Source organism: Rhinopithecus roxellana, chromosome 12 (assembly GCF_007565055.1).
Source record: "Rhinopithecus roxellana isolate Shanxi Qingling chromosome 12, ASM756505v1, whole genome shotgun sequence".
Lineage (NCBI taxonomy): Eukaryota > Metazoa > Chordata > Mammalia > Primates > Cercopithecidae > Rhinopithecus > Rhinopithecus roxellana.
The window spans coordinates 62,370,361-62,385,052 of NC_044560.1; the positions used below are offsets into that span (position 1 = coordinate 62,370,361).

Here is a 14,692-nt window from a genome sequence, read left to right on the forward strand (position 1 = left end):
AGTTTTTAACTACTAAACACAATATTCAAATCAAAAAATATTTAAAATGACACATTTATTTAGCATCATAATTACATTTAGCAATTAATAGCATGGGTGCAAAAAAAATCTACATTAAAACCCTCTGTTGGAACGCTTTCCACTTTCCACAGAACAGAAACTAACATAACCTGTTATACAATTAGTCACAAAAACAGTCCTTATGTTTTTTGCCCATACACGTGAGTATTGTCTAAAACATGTCTTCTTTGTAGCAGCTAGGCCCTGCCACCACTTTGATTGGCTGAGTTCACAAATCTGTGGTAATCTATTGCTTCCCTCTCACTTCTCTGGCTCTCCTCTCCTACTAAGCTATGTTTCCTGGCAGTAATTAAAATCTGCCACTTCCGTAGTTACTGCTCCTACTGGAACTGCCATAGCCACCGTAGTTTCGTGGTTCGGCAAAGTATTGGCCTCCACCCACATAGGGACCAGAGATTCTGGCTCCAAAGTTTCTTCCCTTCATGAGTCCAAAATTTGAAAACTGATTGTGATAATTGCCAAAATCATTGTAGCTTCCACCACCTCCAAAATTGCTTCCATCATGACCAAATCCATTATAGTCATCCCCACTGCCAACAAAGCTACTAAAGTTTCCTCCCAAAAAGCCAAAGTTTTGTCATTCCCACCAAAAACACCTCCACGACTACCACCACTGTTTCCGGAACAATTTTGACCTGTTTGGCTGGATGAAACATTAGCCATCTCTTGCTTGGCATGGCTTTCCTAACTTCACAGTTGTGGCCATTCACACTATGGAATTTCTGAATGGAATTTCTGAATGACAGTCTTATCCACGAAGTCATGGTCATCAAAGGGTATGAAGGCAAAGCCCCTTTTCTTGGCACTGCCTCTGTCAGTCATAATTTCAGTCACTTCAGTTTTTCCATACTGTTCAGAATAATCTCTTAGGTGATGTTCTTCAGTGTCTTCTTTAATGCCACCAACAAAAATCTTTTTCACAGCTAAGCGGGCACCTGGTCTTTGAGAATCTTCTCTTGAGACAGCTCTCTTTGGTTCCACAACTCTTCCATCCAACTTGTGTGGCCTTGCATTCATGGCTGCATCCACCTCCTCCACAGTGGCATATGTGAGAAACCCAAAGCCCCTGGAGGACTTGGTCTTTGGATCTCTCCTTACCACATAGTCCTTCAGAATTCCCCATGGCTCAAAATGGTTCCTCAGGCTCTCATCAGTTATTTCAAAGCCCAATCGTCCAACGAAGAGTTTCTGCAACTGTTCGGGCTCTTGCGGAAACTCTGACTAGACATGACAGTAGTAGGAAGAGAGACTTGAACGATGCTTCCTCGGCGGGTGGATAGAAAGGAGTAACCTAACAAATCTCAAATTGGATTCGTTAACCATTTGTTGATTGTTAGAAGTTGTATGGCTTGTTCCTGCAACTGAGGAACATTAGCTCTGATCTATGTGCCAAGCAATAATTTTTAATTGTATAACAACATTCTGTCCAACAAAAATTCTCACAAAGTCTCATGATCAGTTACTCCTCACAAACTTTTCCAATATAGTTAGAATTCTCTGTGTCTATAACCCAGTAGAAGGTACTGAATGGGAGAATTTGGCTTAGGATTTATGATGTATTCTACAATCTTCAGAGAGCTTTGCAATCATTGTCTACTTAATGAACACAATAGCCATGTAATGTAGGTAAGTATTATTATCCCACAATTGGGTAAAATGAGAGGTTCAGTGTCTTGCCTTAGGAGATATAGTTAGTAGGTAACAAATTAGAGATTAAGATTTGAAAATTTCTGACCCTCCATGTGTTCTCTTTTTTTCCATTCTTTAAAAAGCAACTACATTCTATTCTGGAAGAAGTTTAATCTCTGTAGAAGTTAAAATTATTCCCAAATATGAATTTTTAAATATATTTTAGGGCTTTGAATTATCTATTTTATGGAACCCATATTGCATTCACATATAGTTTAAACCTTCCAATATTAACTGATACACATAATCCAAAATGAATAATTCATTCATTCAACAGAAGTATTATAGATGCTTAATAATACCATAAAATAGCTGGTGCTAAGGCTAAAAAGAGTCAATAAGCCAAGGTTCCTATCTTCAATAATTTCTTTGTCATTAATACTTTATGTTATAAAGAAGCATAAATACTAATAAAATATGTATATTTCACATATGTTTAATATCTCCAAAATAATAATTTATACTAGAGAAAATTCAAATAATCTTTAAAACCTATCAGACTTAATCAATATGCTATGTTTATTTTGCTTTAGATATAAAGAAGCTTTCAAGTCCAGTTCACTGTAGTTAATAAACCAATTTCAATTTGCAAAGACATCTAGTTTATCCATAGTTACACAAGTTAAATTGAGGAAAAATTTATTAAAATGGTCTCTTACAAAATATCTCTATATCTTGTATATAGGAACTAAATATCTATTTAGTTCCAGGCAAGAAATTATTTAAACACACAAATCTTTAAGTCAAAGAGTGTTTTGTATGACTATATATAAACACTAAACTTGTGTTCCTTGAAATGTGATGTTTTCTTTGTGTGGGAAGAATTAATTCACTTTGTCGATAAGCTGCAAAGGAGTGAATGTCACAGGAGAAAAGACTTGAATTATTATAATCCCTAAAATAAGTTATTGTTGATGATATTGGATAAGATACACTTCTAAAGGACAAATACCATTTAATGAGGGAGTGGAATGGCCTAATGAATTTTGAGGTCCCTTATGCAATTAATAGCTTGAAGTACTGTCTTCTGTTGTCTTATTGTTTATATTAACTTTGTTAACATTATTTATTTACTTTGTCTTTAAATATATTTTTAACCAGTAGAGCTTCCACTCTTCAATACATGCACAAAATCTTCCAATTTCAGGGTATCATTTGAGAATAACAGAAGCAATTTTTTTTTTTTTTTTATGCAATGAAAATCTCACACATATCAGGATTGTTCAACAGGGTAGGAGTCCAATTGCTTTCCTAAGACTTTGTATTGGAAATCAAAAAACTCTAAAATAAAATGTTTTAGTTCAGTTTTAGCTCACAAATACATGGCTTGTCTTTTGTGATAATCACAAGGGAACTTCTTAAAAAAATGTATATATATAATATATTTATCTAGCATATTTTTTAAAAAAAATCCAGGTAATCTTCCAGACATTTTAAATGTATATTTCTTCTATTACAATACTTGTTATTTTATCCCTCTGAGGTCAGTAAGTACTACAGTCTTATTCTGGTATTACTGATAAGAAGATGAAGGCAGACAGGGCTCAGATGACATATTTATTACAGCAGAGGAAATTAATGACAGCTCTGGGATCAAACTCAGAAGCTCTGGCTCACTTACCAATAGTTTGCATAGTTGTTTAAAATAAAAATATCACACCACAAACTGACTTTAAAACTCAAGAGTCCCTCTTACCATGGTACCTGAATTTTCTCTTTAACTTAAAAATTAAAAAGAGCAATAACATCAATACATTTCTCCTTCCTATTTTTCATAAAGTTTCTAAAAATGAGAAATAATTTGGTACATCTGTGTATAAATCCTAACTGGAAAAGTTCTTAAGCAGTAAGTGCCTCGAAAAGCTACCTCAAACATTACAAAACATATTACTATGAAAGCTTCCAGGGAATTTGAGATTTGGACTGGACTGGGGAAAATTCTTTAACAGTCCATCTAGTTATACAGATTTTGTGTGGAGTTTTTCTTTATGTTTTCTTCCATGGATGTGTGTGGACATTTTTTTGAAAGAAATCTTGAATTTTACTTTTAAATAGGACAGTAATCATGCATTTTTAGGGGAAAAAAATGGATCCCTAGAATTAATTAAACTACTTAAAGACAACCATTTACTCCTATTTTCGGGCAGAGTCAATTCTATTCACCTTAATTAAGCATACTGCTCATCATAAGATAATAAAATGTAGATATTAGTACCTGAAACATTCCAAGGTTCACAAATTTTAGTTCCTGAAACTAAATTTGCCTGTAACTGAGCTAAATAGCACAGAAATCATCTTACCCAGTCAGTGTAAACTGCAGACGAGGTTACAGGGATTATTCCAGCCCAATAATTTGGAGGAATTTATCCCCACTTCCACACACACAAAAAAAGGTTTTATATTGAGGGTTCTTCTCTTCTTTTAAATTGCAGCCTATTGTAGGACAGACTTTATTTATAATGTGACTTCAAAATTGGGACAATTTAAATCAAGTCATATGTACAAAAGAATGGATGTTGGGAAAGGGGACAGAACAAGACTGGTGTGGTAAAGTGGCAATAATATTCTTCAATCTTGATTATGCCATCAACCACAATTTTAGTTCTTTTTTTTTTTTTTTTTTTTTTTTGAAATGCAGTCTCGCCCTGTTGTCCAGGCTAGAGTGCTCCGCTCACTGCAAGCTCTGCCTCCCAGGTTCACGCCATTCTCCTGCCTCGGCCTCCCAAGTAGCTGGGACTACAGGTGTCCGCCACCACACACGGCTAATTATTTCTATTTTTAGTAGAGACAGGGTTTCACCATGCTAGCCAGGATGGTCTCGATTTCCTGACCTGGTGATCTGCCTACCTCGGCCTCCCAAAATGCTGGGATTACAAGCGTGACCCACGGCGTCCGGCACAATTTTAGTTTTTAAAGCTAAAAAGATGCAAATGAGAAAAAAAAAAAAAAAAGCATGAAGAGAAAATAGTTAAAGGAAAAGGTGGGTGAAATGGACATTGAGGGAAGTGCTACAGATTGATTTGCAAGTTTTCAAAAGTAGATGTTCCCGTGTCAACTCTCACCAATCATTCAGCTATATTAAGCGCTCTAAATACACCAGAGGGTCCTTAAAGAGTATTTGCTATAGAGCAGAATTCAACATGTGAACTGTAATAAAAGAATTTGAGTTTGCAAAAGAATATCGTTAACTCACCCTGTATGAGTCCCTAGAACATAGTTACAGCAAAGCTTCTGGTACACATTTCCTCCCAGTGTGTATGCGTGTGGACATGTGTATGTGTGAGATACTATGCTCTCTAAATCGCTAATTTACTCCAAAGAAGATAGGAAAATATCCAGTGTATATAAACGTGAATTGTGTATTTTAGACTCTAGTGCCACCATAAATTTCACCCTTCTTTCCATATTAGTATTAAAATATTCATGTCTGCAATTTTCAAAGAATGTTGCTCACAGCAACATCCTGTCTATCAGTGGGTCAGTATCCCACGCTGCCTTAATGGTAGCTTTCTCTAGAGTGTTTTTGTGGCAATCAACATGGAAGAAAAATACAAAAGAAGTACTATTCATCAGCTATCCATTGTATCTACAGCGCTAAGTTTGCTATATAAAATATTCACAATGTTATTTTATATATTCAGAAGAAAAAACTGGAACTTAAAAATGCACATTTTGAGAGTATGTACCACATATAGACAATCTCTTCAAGTAGGAAAATAAGAGAACATTGTACTATAATTTTTATTCTATAATACCAAACACTCAGCCAATTATTATATATTCCATGGCCCAAACGTAAGATACATATATTTCTTTTATTTTATAACTTTTTTTACACTACCATTTTTACTGATCTTTTTATTTTTCATATCAGGCAATTAAACCCATGTTCTGTCTTCTGGCAAGGTGAATAAAAATTAAATATTCATTTAAATAATCTCCATGCTTATGTTCAACAATCCACATCTAAAATATTATTAATGTGTTAAATTATTAAACATAAATCACAGGACAAAACTTTCAGCTTGTAAAAGTCACCAAGGTAAGTCATGGAATCTCATTGTCATTTAGTTTTTTATTATATAAATTGAATTTTTAAAAAGGCATGTAGAGTTCCTTCACATAACTAAAAATAGCTACACAAGAGTAGGTAATTATTTCATTATGCAAACGTGAAACAACACTCCATTGATTTACACAATAAAAAAATATTTCTAAGAGTAATGTGAAGTATTTAGTTTCCAGTTTTCTCTATGTAAGGCGTCATATATTCTTTGGCATTTAAACACTCAGACATAAGACATATTTTCCTGTTGTGAAAATAGTGTGTGCACACGTGTATTTATAAAGAATAATACAAATGTGTTGAATATAACAAGAATAAAAGTTAACAATGAGGAATTAAAACATGAATATTCATTCAAAATAATTCAAGCATCAGGATAATATTAATTTAGACTTTGTAAATACTGATTTTCACTATAATATAAGCCCTGAAGATATTCATCAGAAAAACTTATGATTATGTTTTCAAGGAATTAAGAGATTCATTGAACAATAAAAATGTACCCTAAGACCCATTTGTTCATCTATTCACTCATAGCTAAAGCCTGTACCCCAGCAAGCAAGCATGATCTTTTCTGTAATGTCTAACATAAACTATGGCACTTTAATAAATGATCACATTTGAAAATGTAAATGCACTTCTCTCAAGGAAAGATCAAACAGAACTCTTGTTTAATTCATGTTATGAATATACTTTTCAGTTCAAATACTCTTTCAAGATGTTTTTCTGGTAAAATTTATATATCACATATATATAAACATATAAGGAGTGATGTGAAAAACTCAGTGGGAGAAGTTTTACACTTTGCAAGTCCTTTAATGAGAGTCAGAGAATGCCATCAGGAAGACTCATAAGCCTGTGTGAAATGAGACTCATTTTAATGAAAAGCACTCTCACACACCTCATTTGTAGAATTATACTGAGCAGTTTAAATTCCTCATCTGTCACTTTGAGGTTAGGCTTATTGAAATGCATCCTGGACCACAAAATACCCTTTTTCCTTTCTCTTTTTTTTACTACTGCTGAGTTTTTGTTCTGAAGGCCATTGATTGGTTCTGACAAGAAGCCCTACAAACAATCTTGTGAAAGACCCATTGTTGGTGTCATCAGATATCTTGGTGTACTCCTATCTGAATGGCATTGTGAAATGATAGATGTTCTGAGGGAGAATTCTTTCAGGCATGAAACCTTATTTCAAAGTTTAAAATCTGTCTCCTTATTTAGATGACCAATAGCTTGTCTCTGGCTTGACTATTGTTGGTTAGTTGGTCTAGAAGAACTAATAGTAAAGCTTCTGTATTTTTCTAAAGGTAAAGCCACCAGAACAAACTACTCAGAGTCAGTAGAAAGAAAATACAATAAGCTGTAAAGTGTGCTCTGGCTGAGAGAAGGTATAACAAAACTTTTGTAGATCAAAATGTGAAAAATACCATTACTTATTTATAGCTTCTCGGGTGTATTCCCATAACTCGTTTTGTTTCTGTTTTCCAGAACTTCAGGAAGATTTTGAAACACTCCCACCAAACCAATCTCTTTCTCACACCTCAGTTGTACTCCAGACTTAAAACAATGTATTTATTTTGTTTTAAAGTATCAAGAATTTCCATAGAAATTACTGAAATATTGAATATAGATTGTGGATGCTCAGTTAAATCTTTGTTGAAGTATTTGGAGATGCTACAATTTATTTTTTTATAAACTAGATTTTTTTTTTTTTTGCTGTAAGTTTTTATACTTGTTTTTAAAATGACTAAAATTCTCTGTGGCAAATATAGCATTTTGATCTTTAATAACTACATGTTTATACAAATATAAATTAGCAGTAATAATGTGCTGTGATGACCTTGCTGTAATTATTTATGACATGACCTAAAGAATGTTATATTAATTATTTTCATAAATTTGCCAGCTACTAAGGTCTACTTTTTTAAATTTCTTTCTACTTCACTTTCCCCACATTTGACACCTAAAGCAGACCATTATAAACATTTGAACTGTGAAAATCTTCTGAACTATATTGATGCCTTAGTAAATTTCCTAGAATATAAATTAAAAATATAAATTCCGAATTATCTAGCATGAGCACGTCTAATCATTGACAAAGTCACCTTTTTTAAAAATACTTTAAGTTCTAAGGTACATGTGTAGAATGCACAGTTTTGTTACATAGGTATACACGTGCCATGGTGGTTTGCTGCACCTATCAACTCATCACCTACATTAGGTATTTCTCCTAATGCTATCCCTCCGCTAGCCACCCATCCCCTGACACCAGTGTGTGATGTTCCCCTCCCTGTGTCCATGTGTTCTTATTGTTCAACTCCCACTTTAAGTGAGAACATGCAGTGTTTGGTTTTCTGTTCTTGTGATAGTTTGCTGAGAATGATGGTTTTCAGCTTCATCCATGACCCTGCAAACGTCATGAATGCATCCTTTTTTATGACTGCATAGTATTCCATGGTGTATATGTGACACATTTTATTTATCCAGTCTATCACTGATGAACATTTGGGTTGGTTCCAAGTCTTTGCTATTGTGAATAGTGCTGCAATAAACATACGTGTGTGTGTGTGTGTGTGTCTTTATAGTAGAATGATTTATAATCCTTTGGGTGTATACCCAGTAATGGGATGGCTGGGTCAAATGGTATTTCTGGTTCTAGATCCTTGAGGAATCACCACACTGTGTTCCACAATCGTTGAACTAATTTACATTCCCACCAACAGTGTAAAAGTGTTCCTATTTCTCTACATCATCTCCAGCATTTGTTGTTTCCTGACTTTTTAATAATCACCATTCTAACTGGCGTGAGATGGTATCTTATTGTAGTTTTGATTTGCACTTCTCTAACGACAAGTGATGAGCATTTTTTCATGTGTTTGTTGGCTGCATAAATGTCTTATTTTGAGAAGTGTCTATTCATATCCTTCACACACTTTTTGATGTTTTTTTTTTCTTGTAAATTTGTTTAAGTTCTTTTGTAGATTCTGACTATTAGCCCTCTGTCAGATGGATAGATTGCAAACAATTTCTGCCATTCTGTAGGTTGCCTGTTCAGTCTGATGATAGTTTCTTTTGCTGTGCAGAAGCTCTTATGTTTAATTAGATCCCATTTGTCAAGATTGGCTTTTGTTGCCATTGCTTTTGGTGTTTTAGACGTGAAGTGTTTGCCCATGTCTATGTCCCGAATAGTATTGCTTAGGTTTTCTTCCAGGGTTGTTATGATTTTAGGTGTTATGTTTAAGTTTTTAATCCATCTTGAGTTAACTTTTGTATAAGGTGTAAGGAAGGTGTCCACTTTCAGTTTTCCGCATATGGCTAGCCAGTTTTCCCAACACCATTTATTAAATAGGGAATCCTTTCCTCATTGCTTGTTTGTGTCAGGTTTGTCAAAGATCAGATGGTTGTAGATGTCTGGGGTTCTTTCTGAGGACTCTGTTCTGTTCCATTGGTCTATATATCTGTTTTGATACCAGTACCATGCTGTTTTGGTTACTGTAGCCTTGTAGTATAGTTTGAAGTTAGGTAGCATGATGCCTCGAGCTTTGTTCTTTTTGCTTAGGATTGTCTTGGCTCTGCGGACTCTTTTGTCATTCCATATGAAGTTTAAAGTAATTTTTTTCCAATTCTGTGAAGAAAATCAATGGTAGCTTGATGGGGATAGCAACGAATCTATAAATTACTTTGGGCAGTATGGCCATTTTCATGATATCGATTCTTCCAATCCATGAGCATGGAATGGTTTCCCATTTGTTTGTGTCCTCTCATTTCCTTGAGCAGTGGTTTGTAGTTCTCCTTGAAGAGGTACTTCACATCCCTTGTTAGTTGTATTCCTAGGTATTTTATTCTCTTAGTAGCAATTGTGAATGGGAGTTCACTCATGATTTGGCTCTCTGTTTGTCTATTAAGTGTTTATAGGAATGCTTGTGATTTTGGCACATTGATTTTGTATACTGAGAAAAGTCATCTTTATCTTTTCAAATAAAATAAACAGACAGCTTCCTTTGGTTGTATCATTATGCAGCGATGCAGTTGAAAGATGATAGAAAACATTTTAAAAAATAACCTCAGAATCTTTCTTTTCCTTTCATATCATGGAAAAGTTTTACTTGCCTATCATATTAGGAATTCTGAAGATCCCTTTGTGTTAAGATTGGCAGTCCAGCACCACTACATTTCTGAGCAGTTTCGATATGCATTGGCATGCCCTAAGTTCCTGTTACACAGTTAAATACCATTTAGTGTAAATTTAATAGATCATTTTATTTGGGTGTAATTAGAATGACAAATATGAAGAGGAATAAAAAAGAAACTTGTTGCTTATCAAATAATTTAACAAGTGTATATAGTTTTAGAAATTCAAAATTTATCTACTTGAAAAAATAATTTTCAAACATGCATAAAACATGAAGTATGGGATTTCTAATTTTAAGAATCTGATAATTATTGTATAGACGTTGTAAACCTAGCATAAAGCTTACAGAGTTTATGTATTTTATTTAAGTATCCTACTGCTACTAGGTGCATGTGGTTGTTATGAGTCTTATATTTATTAAATATTCATATAAAACCTAGCAAATATATGTTCTTGGCATCTTTTGGAACTTAAATCTTATGATTGCCACATTATTATATTAAGATAGACACAATCAAATATTTTGGTTGGAGCCAGCAAATTAAGACATATAGAATTTTTTTAATTTTAATTATATTTTAAATAAAGTTATATTTAAAAGTCTTAAATTGAATACAATAAAACTTTGTAAAATAAATATTTTTAACATCTATATATAAATATGTATAAAATCTTGAAGTATTTACATTGTTAGTTTCAGTTTACATGTTAAAAGTGTCTTGACCATTAACATATTGACATAGTGGCTGTTCTAACTGACTGATGAAGAGATTGTTTCACTCACTTATTCATTCATTAAGCCAACATATATTCAGAACCTCATACTAGAGAGTAGGGATCTGACAGTAACCTTTCCCTGGGTTATCTATCTACTACTAGAGCACCTCTACATTCATCAAAATGTCTCCCATACTTATTATTTCTGAAAGTCCCCGAAAGATAGCTTACAAACAGCTAATTTTTGTAACCAATAGCTATATTATTCCATTCTTGTATTTGCTCTTATTGTAATACATTGCAGGGGCTTCAGTTCTTTTGTTTTCATCAATTATAAATATGATGAAATATTAAAGATGAAAAACAACAACTTGATTATCGGGGTCTTGAGTATGTAAAATAACAAGGTGTTCTTTAAAATATATCTTTTAAAATATATCCAGAATCCACTCACTTCTCACTACCTCTACTGCTGCCACTATAGGTCTGTCATTATCATTCCTTGTCCCTAAATTACTGTAAAAGCTCTCTAACTGGCCTTCCTATTTTGAATCTTCCTCACTGTCTTCATTTTCACAGAGTTGCCCAATAGCATATCATTCTTCTGCTCAATACCCTAACAAAACTTCCATTTTATTCAGAGTTAAAGCCACATTCTTATAATGGCCTAAGACCTGGTTCTTCTTGACTTCTCTGACTTCCTCTTCTATTCTCATCCTTGTCCATTTCAGTTGCATTGGCCTCCTTTCTGTTCCTCAAAATTCCCTTGTACACTCTGGCACTAAGACACATGCCCTGCTCTTCTATCTTCCTGCCACCCTCTTCAGCCAAACCACTTCTTGAATAATCCTTGTTCTTCCTCCAGGTAACATAAATAGCATTTCCTTGATGAACAGAACATTTAAAATGGCAACCCTTCTCTAGTCATCTGAAGAATATATCACCTTCTACCATTGTAAATAATTTACCTATCTGTTTTGTCTATGGTTAAGTGCTTATCTCATCTACTAGAATTGGGTTAGTTGCTTATAGTACATGTTCCCATTTCACTTTCTACTTTCTTTGCCATATTAATTGTTGTATATGATAATTGCTTGTTGAAATTCAGCCTGATCAATAAACTGTAAGGGTGGGATCATGGATTTTTTGAAATCCATGCAAATAATGAGGACCTATTAAAATGTTAAATGTGCTCATTGTTAAATTCATTCACTCATCATTAAATGAATTCATTGTTGAATAAATGTTGAATATGATGTCAGATTTAGCATGTTGCATTAAAAAATTTAGCATGATGCATTTAAGCCTTTTAGCAAGGCTTAATGATGGAAAATATTTTTTGGTAAATAAACACTTAGAGATTTAGATCTTGATTAACATTTTTCCATATTCCTGGAATGAGTATGTTTTTATCTATGTGTGTGTGTGTTTGTGTGTATATATATATGTATATATGTATGTATATATTAGAACACAATAAATACATTTAACGATGAATCTCACATTTTTAGCATTTAGTAGTCCTGAACAGAAAAGTAGAAGACACTACAGTTTGCCAGGAAGTCAAGCCTATCGATTTCCAGGATCTGCCAGGTACAACAAGTTATGTTTTAATCCCTACTGAGGACTGCGAGAAGCAATAACACCACCAACTATCAATATACCAAATTCAAGGTTCTATTTGTTCCAGTTATCATACTCTAAACCAGGTTCAAATATATTGCAAAGATGTCCAAATGAGAGCCCTGTTTGTTTAAACTTTTTTTAATATTTAAAAGGAATTACAGGAAAATAAATTTTATTCAGAGGAATCATGTATGCATATATATGTCATCTTTTCTTCAAGTTTAACCACCAAATGCTTTGAGAGCTGGTAAGTCTGAGTAACACTGGTATCTGTCCTTTTTTACCATATCAAAACCTGAGCTTAAAAAAAAATCATATCAGCTGATGATGACAGCAGAGTGTGGCAGGGCTGAGAACTCAATATTCTTTTCCCAGGCTAATAAAGAGTAAATAAATATTCTGAAACTAAGGAAGGTCAGAGAATCTTTCCTACCTTACCTAATAGCTAGGGCCCAAAACAAAAAAAAAGTGTCGTGGAAAATGGTGGGTGATAACAATATAAAAATGGACTTGAGGATGAGAAATTTAAAAACAGCCCCACTGAATAAAAGATAAAGCTGAGAGGAGAGAAGATAGAAAAGCCTTGATTTTTCTCACCTAAGGCCAATTTCAGAGAAGGCCGAAGGGTAACAATCTATGCTTCAGCCAAGGGTAGTAAGTGGAAGAAGGCAGGGAAAAGATGACTTAGAAGAGCGTCATCATTATGATTTAAGAAAAAAAAAACAGGGGTGCAGATAAAATACCCTTACACACGCAGCAGTAGCGCCCACAGGCTGTGACCTGAAACCTTCACACCTAATCAACAAGCCAGCCCAGCTGGAGTGCTATTGTAGGGAATGAGGGAGGTAAGGAGGCAGGTAGAGTTAAAGGGAAAGAAGAGACTCCAGACAATGCAATCAGCAGCAAGGGAGTATGTGATATGTCTTTTCACATTTGTATTAGATGTGTTCCATAGGTAAAATGGAATACATTTAAACATATTTTCTTCATTCTAGAAGTTCTTGATCCCAGAAGGTTACATGAGCAGAGGTTATGTTCCACGTGATAATTTGGTATTGCAAAAAATGTATTTCAAATGGACAAAAAAAAATAGTATTAAAGTATTTTAAGATAAATTACCTTTGAATGTCAGCTTCCTTTTCAGTGCTTTGAGGAATATGACATATCTAGAAGATTTAATTTGTGGAAAATGAAGACTACTTAAACCAAATGGAGGTGGAGGGCCTGTACCTTTCCTTTTCTATTTTATTATAACATTGTCCTTGCAATAACTAGGGAAGTTCTACATTTTCTTTAGACACCATTAGGTGCCAACCTCTTGCAGGACAACTTTGATGCTATGTGAATTCTGTTATTTCGCTAGTACTGAATATTTAAAATTGTGGCCAATTTTCTTGAGCCTGCCACTCCATTAGAATTAAAATTATTAACTCCATTCATATTAATTTTTGTTTTAAATATTACAGGGGGATGTGCTTCTGCACATTTAAGTCCACATACTATTTTACTATATTCAGTTTTCAAAAATTTTTCTTAGAGGCACAATTATCATCCCGTTCCATCTTATAATTGCCACGTCTTCATCATCCTCCAGGCCCCAGCTCACTGTGTCATGTCATTCTTTCTAGACTTCTTTGAGTTCTTGCAACATTTGGAAATTAGAAAGACTTTTACTTCCAAACCTGTGGTGGTTGCTGTCTTGTAAACACTGTCATAGATTGTTGGCCTGATTATATTTAGTGCATGAAATTAATAACGAATCTGTAATCTGTGACCACTAAAAGTACTTAATTTAGTACATTCCTCCAGTTGGATGGTACTTCTACAATTAACCATGTTACAAACAGATGCCACTATTCACAAAGGGAACACAAGTGACATGTTCTATTAGCAGTAAGGAGAGAGGTATTTTAAAAACTTCTAAAGAAAATAATAGGCTGGGTGCGGTGGCTCACGCCTGTAATCCCAGCACTTTGGGAGGTTGAGGTGGGTGGATCACGAGGTCAGGAGATCAAGACCATCCTGGTTAACATGGTGAAATCAAGTCTCTACTAAAAATACAAAAAGTTAGCCAGGCGTGGTGGCATGTGCCTGTAGTCCCAGCTACTTGGAAGGCTGAGGCAGGAGAATCACTTGAACCCGGGTGGTGGAGGTTGCAGTGAGCCGAGGTCGTGCCACTGCACCCCAGCCTGGGTGACAAACGAGATGCTGTCTCAAAAAAAAAAAAAAAATTAAAAAATAAAGAAAATAACATAGTCAAGTAGTAAATAAACATAGGCTCTGGATCAGACAAATCTTGCTTTAAATTGTTTTATCCAACTGTGTCATTTATAATCCAAATGTGTATAATGTAATCTTTAGTTTTCTTATCTATAAGT

General features: G+C 34.2%; 1 pseudogene; it reads right to left on the reverse strand.

The window, feature by feature from the left end:
- Positions 1-370: 370 nt before the first annotated feature.
- LOC104656876 lies at positions 371-6,811 on the reverse strand (annotated as a pseudogene).
- Between the last annotated feature and the right edge of the window lie 7,881 nt (positions 6,812-14,692).